This window comes from Cucurbita maxima, unplaced genomic scaffold, assembly GCF_002738345.1.
Source record: "Cucurbita maxima cultivar Rimu unplaced genomic scaffold, Cmax_1.0 Cma_Scf00490, whole genome shotgun sequence".
Lineage (NCBI taxonomy): Eukaryota > Viridiplantae > Streptophyta > Magnoliopsida > Cucurbitales > Cucurbitaceae > Cucurbita > Cucurbita maxima.
Genome location: NW_019272506.1, coordinates 16,156 through 23,652, shown reverse-complemented (window position 1 = coordinate 23,652; position 7,497 = coordinate 16,156). Strand labels below are relative to the sequence as shown.

Below are 7,497 nucleotides of genomic sequence, written 5' to 3'. Positions count from 1 at the left end.
TTTATTCATCTATATAAATATACAAAATATATATGAATATATGATTGTGATCATCTGAATTAATTGAATTGAAAAAATTATTTAATAAACATAAATATATAAACTTTGAAAATTACATACTAAAATCTTGAACGGTAAACAAGGGAAACTGGAGGATGATCCGCTCCTGAACCTGAAAGTGTTTCAAGGGCGTTGATCTTGCTCTTAGCCGCTATTCGGCTTAAGTCAGGGAAGGTTGAATCAGAGTCAGTCCAAGCGTTTATTGTTTTGGATTGCCTGAAGTATACTAGCTAGAATCAACCAGGTGCTCCTACCCAAGCGGGCAACTAGTCAAGATAAACTCGCTTCTACCTTACCGTCTTCAACTCTTTCGGCGAAGGTTTAGTTTGTTTATCTCGGTGGTTGCCCTCTCGAGTCAGGTTACCTTGGAGTCAACACTACATTGGACATCTCTAAAGCCCAAATAAAGGAGTTCCCACTTTCCAACAACTTCTACAAAACCCCGTATTCTATGTGAGTCAGTTGACTTCGATTAGACCAGACCGACCCTGAGAGGAACGTGACTTTGTTAGATGGCCAAGCAACTGTACTACCCGCAGCTTCTTCAATACATGTCATTTCTGATGTAGGCCTCCACAAATAAGCATTGTATTTCCTTGGTACATCAACCCATACTCTGACAGCATGAGGTTCAATCGGGATGTGATGAACAAGAGCAGTCGGATCATTAGAAGACCATTGTCCTTCTGCAACAATCTCTCCATAGTCATGTCAATCTAATAACTTTCATTTAATCTGAGTATTATTATTGATGCTCTACAAGAAGAAACATATAAGCCATGAGAATTTGATAGTAATAATGAAATCAATAATTTTATTCCTTAAATGTGAAAGTCAACTTATCACAGGAGAAGGTATTGTAAAATTTGAATGAATGTTTGTTAGTAAGTATACTTCAAGTACCATTAGAGGCTTCTTGAGTTAGGTCAATCTATGACAATTTCAAATGAAACATCTATAAAATAAATTCATACGGCATAATGAAGGTGAAGTTTATATAACTTATTTAAAAAAAAAATGTACCTATTTCTTCGTAAAACTTGACAACATTGACTTCATTTCGATAAATTTCTTCCCTGATTTTCAAATATTCTTTCTCAAGAGTCATGTATTATCTTCTTGTTCAGACGAGAGAGATAAGTTTGAACGAGACGCTCCAAATCCAAGTCCCCATACATGCCCACGATCCGAACTAAGAACTTTACTCAATACATCATCAACAATATTATTCGATGAAGTTATTGTCTCAACCTTGGCTTGTTCACTGAGTTCCTACCAAGAAAATATTTGTTGAACATTTTGAAAGCTCCGGTATGTTTAACCTAATGCTGCCGTGACGGTTACTAGTTCTAACGGGTGTCCAGCCTAAGGAGCTCCCAAAGTATGCTCACCCGACAAGGAAAGTGGCCCAATGGTGAGCGAACTGACTGGTGAGTCCATACTCGCACGTAGGCTGTGTGTAGAGTATATGGTACACATCTAAGTTACCCGTTAGGATAGTGCCGTAGGAAAATAGACTAATATGATAGGTCCCATCATTGCATTCACATGTTCTTGCATTTTACCCCAAATAGTAGGGTCACTTACTCAGTATTTCTTTAAATACTCAAGTCACGTGCTACTTTTATTTCAGGTTAAGGCAAGTCATTTCTGTACAACTGACGACAGCATCGCAACTCGAGACCATGGCGCATGCATAGGGTAGTCGTATTTATTTTCTTAGACTTAGGGAATATGATGTTTTTAATTAAACGTTTATTTATTTTATTTAGTCTTTTGGTTTGTCGTTTTTTAAGGTGTTTTCAAAACACACAAGTCCATGGTTGTGTTTTAAGATGAATGTGACGTTTTGTGAAAGTTTAAATGAAATATTTCCGCATTCAATGTTCATGATATGTATATAGTAGCGACCTTAAATTAAGTAGAAAATTTCAGGTCGTTGCACGCTATGTGACCTTTATATCTAAGACAATTGGGTAAGTATGAGAATGTCAACATGTCAATGCTATGATTAATTTATTCTTTGCATAATGTAATGGATTGTCCTTCTACCACTTGTACATAATCGTGCTAAAACGGAGGAGGAAAATTTTTGTATTTGCGCTCTGCGAGCTTGATGGATTTTATCGCCCTATTGAGCATGTGCGACCATATGCATGATTGACTATACGGTAACTCCAGGTGATTGAATGTGTGATTCTTCTTGTAGAGAATAAGTAGTAGAAACAAATTAAGACTAGGGTAAGAGCGTTAATTTAGCTAGACTATGACCTAGGATGGAGCGCCTCTAGTAGACCAAGCACATTAGAATTGTGAAAGACGATCAGAGGATGTGCCCCATAGTGATTCGCATCGATCCAAACTAGGGGAGTTGGAACCGAGAAACCCATAGACATGAATCCATATCAAGGTTTCCAAACCATCTTCGGTACCTAAAAAACCACCATGATAACTTAGAGCCAATGGTAACTACCTATGCTGATAGTAGCCAGGATAGTGTTTGTGGAGTTTCCACTTTCCTTTCCACTCGATACGTATTGTTGAGCTAGGTGTGAGGTTGTTTATGGACGTGCGACTTGATAGTTCGTTTGGATTATCTCGCACAGTGGATACATTCTATGGGTGGGCGTTGATCATGTGGGTAGTCAGTGGAGCTTTTGGGTCGCACCCTCAACCTTGGGCTACTACATGGCTGGTGGGATCAGTGGGTAGTGCGTGGAACTTGGGGGTCGCACCCTCAACCTTCCTACTACATGGCTGGTGGGATCAGTTTGTCATCTAACCTCCCATGGACTACAAACAGGCTAGCCACTCACCCACCATGTTGTCATTTATATACTCATCATTTCCTTTTTTTGGTGATTGTTGGCTCTATTTTCCACCACTTGATAGCCAGCACCTATAACTAAGATAGAGGAATGTCGACATGCTATTCATTCAACAAGTTTAAGTAAGCGATAATAGAGTAAACACAGTAATATGAGAATTGGTCCAGGTAGGGTTAGCCAGCACCTATAACTAAGATAGAGGAATGTCGACATGCTATTCATTCTAAAAGTTTAAGTAAGCAATAATAGAGTAAACACAGTAATATGAGAATTGGTCCAGACAGGGTTTGAACGCTCATAAGACCAAAGCACTAGAGTAACCTTCGGCTCTACGAGTATAGAAACGCTCATAAGAACAACGCACTAGTAACCTTCGGCTCTGCGATAATAGGGTAAACACAATAATATAAGAATTGGTCAAGGTAGGGTTTGAATGCTCATAAGACCAACGCACTAGCAACCTTTGGCTTATAAGACCAAAGCTCTAACTAACTGAGAGACCATGTTTTATATTAATATACATTATCCAAAATTAAACATTTATTCTATCTAAGTGTCATCATTAATATGACAATTGGTCCTGGCGGGGCTCGAACCCGCGACCTTCGGCTCATAAGACCAACNTATAAGAATTGGTCAAGGTAGGGTTTGAATGCTCATAAGACCAACGCACTAGCAACCTTTGGCTTATAAGACCAAAGCTCTAACTAACTGAGCTACGAGACCATGTTTTATATTAATATACATTATCCAAAATTAAACATTTATTCTATCTAAGTGTCATCATTAATATGACAATTGGTCCTGGCGGGGCTCGAACCCGCGACCTTCGGCTCATAAGACCAACGCTCTAACCAACTGAGCTACAAGACCACGCTTTATATTAAAATATGGTTATCCAAAATCAAACATTTTTTTAATTCATTCCCATACCGAATCCAATCTAACCAAGTCCACGCTAATATGACAATTGGTTCGAGCCCAATTGGTCCCAAGAGGGCTCAAACCTACAACCTTCAACTCATAAGAATAACCTTCTAACCAACTGATTTATGGAACCATGTTTTATATTAATATATCATTATCCAAAATCAAATATTTTTTTGGAATTTATGCCCTAAAGCCTCATAATTAATTATTTAGTTTTTAATAATAATTTTATTATCTATTTTTAGTTTAATCGTTCTCCATGGTATGAAAATTCAAAGTTAACAAGAGGATCGGGTTCAAGTAATAACCTAAAGAGTCTATAGTATATGAATAAAGTTGGGTGCCTTATCCTAGTAACACTATAGATACAGCCCACTTTGTAATCGTTACAAATGATCTAATCCAAATCGTTTATGTGGAGACATGTAAGTGGGGGTATCCTATAAAATGAGTTTGTATAAAACTGGATCAAAAAATATTTAATCACTCTTTAAAAATCTGTTAATTGAGAAGATTAATATTTCACATGATGATCATATGCGACTCGATCTTAATCCTAAGTGAATTATGAATTCCTGTCTGTGATGGTTTGTCCTATGATTTACATGAGTGAGAATGACTCTATTAGCGGATTCAATATGCTTACCATATTGGGGACTTGACCAAATAAGGAGTTGGAACATAATATCATGAAATGAAATTCACTCCTTTCTATATAAGGAAAGAACATGAGTTGTTCTCTTAAGAATTGATTTTGGGACTTGAACAATGGGGTCCGACCCTCTCATTGGCCCGAGGGACTTGGTTTATGATTGAATCATAAACAAATTGTTCAGAGAATCAGTGGTACTTAGGTGAAAGATGTAATTACAGGGGTAAACAGACTTTTGACCCAACGGTAATTATGAACTTGTGAAGGATAACTTGCTTGTAATGAATATATCAATGGACATAACTTGTCCTATGCATAAGAGTGCAACTCTAAGTCTATAATGGAGTGACATATCGTTAATGAATGAAAATTGATTAATAAAGAGTTTAATTATTTAATTTTGTATCAGTGGAGCTTATAATCTGTAGGTCCATAAAATCCCCTTGTTAGCTCACACTAACGCTAAAAGGTTCAATTTATTTGAAAGAAAATTTGAAGTGTTCAAATTAATATTTAATATATTAGATATATTAAATATAAATGAGAGAATAAATTTAATTTAAAATGTCAAATTAATATTTAATATATTAGATATATTAAATAAATAGAAAGACTATATTTAAATTAAAGTGTTGAAATTAACATTTAATATATTAGATATATTAAATATAAATGGAAAAACGTATATTAATTTAAAGGGTTCAAATTACTATTTAATATATTAGATATATTAAAGAAAAAATATATTTATTGTATTTGATACCATTAAATATTAAATCAATTAATTAATGTAATACATTAAATAAAAATATATTTGAAATTTGAATGAGATTCAAATAAGTTATATATATTAAAATATGATTTGTATAAGATATTATATCTTAATAGGTTAAATATGCAAATATATTATTGGGCAAAGATTCTCAAAGAGTTATTAATAGGACCCGATTCAGCCAAAGACAAACTCTCCCAAAATAATGAAATTAAAAATTCTCGAAACTCTTCATCTCTAATCCCTTTTAGATTTTCTTTTAAGAGGCTCCCACAAGTTTTGGCCTTGTGTTGGAGTCATAGCAAGGAAGAACTTGTGGAATATGAAGAACGTTTGCATGGTTGGAATACTTCAAAAATTCTTGCAAATCAGGGTTTCTATAAAGGTAGAGTTCTTACTCTCGAATTTATTGATAGGTGGATGAAGAGTTCATTCCCTTCACTTTCATCCCTCAAAGCACCATAATCTTTGAATAACTCACGGCAGTGTCCTATTATTTTATTCTCTCATTTACATTCTTGATTGATGGTTTTGACAAAGTACTTTGACGAATGTTATCTCTCTATTACACAAGGTCTTTACTTTTCGAAGTAAAATTTATACCGTTCTTTTCTCATAACTAAAAATCTTTTCTAATTGCAAAGGCTTGTAGTATATCACATCGACTTGATCAGTTATGTAAATATGGAGCAGAGACACATGGAGAATGTTATGAATGGTAGAAAGGGATGGTGGTAAGGTCAATCGATATGCCATAGATTTAATCCAATTTGGAATTTCGAGGCGTGAAATATAGGTCTCAATTCAAAACTATATTTTTAACGCATAGTTTTGTCTAAAGGTTTCCAAAAATAAGTTGATGAATGCACAAACAAATTATAAAACATAAACCCAAAGTGAATTGAACACGCAACCTTTGGAGTCAAACTTGCTATTACCAAAGTCTATGAATAGAATGAACCCTTCACCTAGAGTCAAGTTTCATACGTATATATGTTGATGCATGCACAAACAAACTATAGAACATGAATCTCGAACACGCAACCTTCTGATCTGGAGTTAGACGCATTACCATTGCGATCCCTTCACCTGGAGTCGAGAGTGTTCTCATGGTGAGTAGAATAAGAATAAAATAAAATAACTATTAATTCATTGATCACAAGTTTCTTCCATAAATAATACATTAATGAATGCAGAGACAAACTATAGAACATGAACCCGACGTGAATCGAACACGCAACCTTCTGATCTGGAGTCAGACGCGCTACCATTGCGCCACGGATCCCATAATTATATAGTTTACCAAAGTCTNACCCTTCACCTAGAGTCAAGTTTCATACGTATATATGTTGATGCATGCACAAACAAACTATAGAACATGAATCTCGAACACGCAACCTTCTGATCTGGAGTTAGACGCATTACCATTGCGATCCCTTTTACCATTGCGATCCCTTCACCTGGAGTCGAGAGTGTTCTCATGGTGAGTAGAATAAGAATAAAATAAAATAACTATTAATTCATTGATCACAAGTTTCTTCCATAAATAATACATTAATGAATGCAGAGACAAACTATAGAACATGAACCTGACGTGAATCGAACACGCAACCTTCTGATCTGGAGTCAGACGCGCTACCATTGCGCCACGGATCCCATAATTATATAGTTTACAAAAGTCTATGAATAGAATGAATCCTTCACCTAGAGCCAGGTATCATACATAAATATGTTGATGAATGCACAAACAAACTATAGAACATGAACCCGATATGAATCAAACACGCAACCTTCTGATCTGGAGTCAGATGCACTACCATTGCGCCACGGATCCCATAATTATATAATTTACCAATGTCTATGAATAGCAAGGACCCTTCACCTAGAGCCTAGAGTGTTCTCATGGTGCGTGGAATAAGAATAAAATAAAATACTTATTAATTCATTGATCAAAGTTTCATCCATAAATACATTGATGAATACACAAACAAAGTATAGAACATGAATCCGATGTGAATCGTACACTAGGGGTGTACACCCAACCCGAGAACCCGAGAACCCAACCCGAAATATAAGGGTTGGGTTGGGTTGTGTTGGATTTCGGTTTTGGGTTGGGTCCATTTTTTTTAACCCGATCTGATTTGGGTTGGGTTCGGGTACCAAAAGAAATGATTGGGTCAACCCGACCCAACCCGAAAATATTAAAAAAAATTAAAGCCCAATCTACAATCTTCTCTCGTCTTTGACCAAAGCCC

General features: G+C 35.8%; 4 non-coding genes across 4 annotated transcripts; all 4 read right to left on the bottom strand.

Annotated features, from left to right (window-relative positions):
- Positions 1 to 3,463: 3,463 nt before the first annotated feature.
- On the bottom strand, positions 3,464 to 3,614 carry TRNAI-UAU. The gene is made up of 2 exons: positions 3,577 to 3,614; positions 3,464 to 3,499 (listed from the first exon to the last, which is right to left on the bottom strand). It is a non-coding gene; the product is annotated as a tRNA-Ile (tRNA).
- A 73-nt stretch (positions 3,615 to 3,687) lies between these two features.
- TRNAI-UAU lies at positions 3,688 to 3,761 on the bottom strand. Its single transcript has one exon. It is a non-coding gene; the product is annotated as a tRNA-Ile (tRNA).
- Positions 3,762 to 6,455: 2,694 nt separating this feature from the next.
- TRNAW-CCA lies at positions 6,456 to 6,527 on the bottom strand. The gene has a single exon. It is a non-coding gene; the product is annotated as a tRNA-Trp (tRNA).
- A 299-nt stretch (positions 6,528 to 6,826) lies between these two features.
- On the bottom strand, positions 6,827 to 6,898 carry TRNAW-CCA. Its single transcript has one exon. It is a non-coding gene; the product is annotated as a tRNA-Trp (tRNA).
- Positions 6,899 to 7,497: the final 599 nt, after the last annotated feature.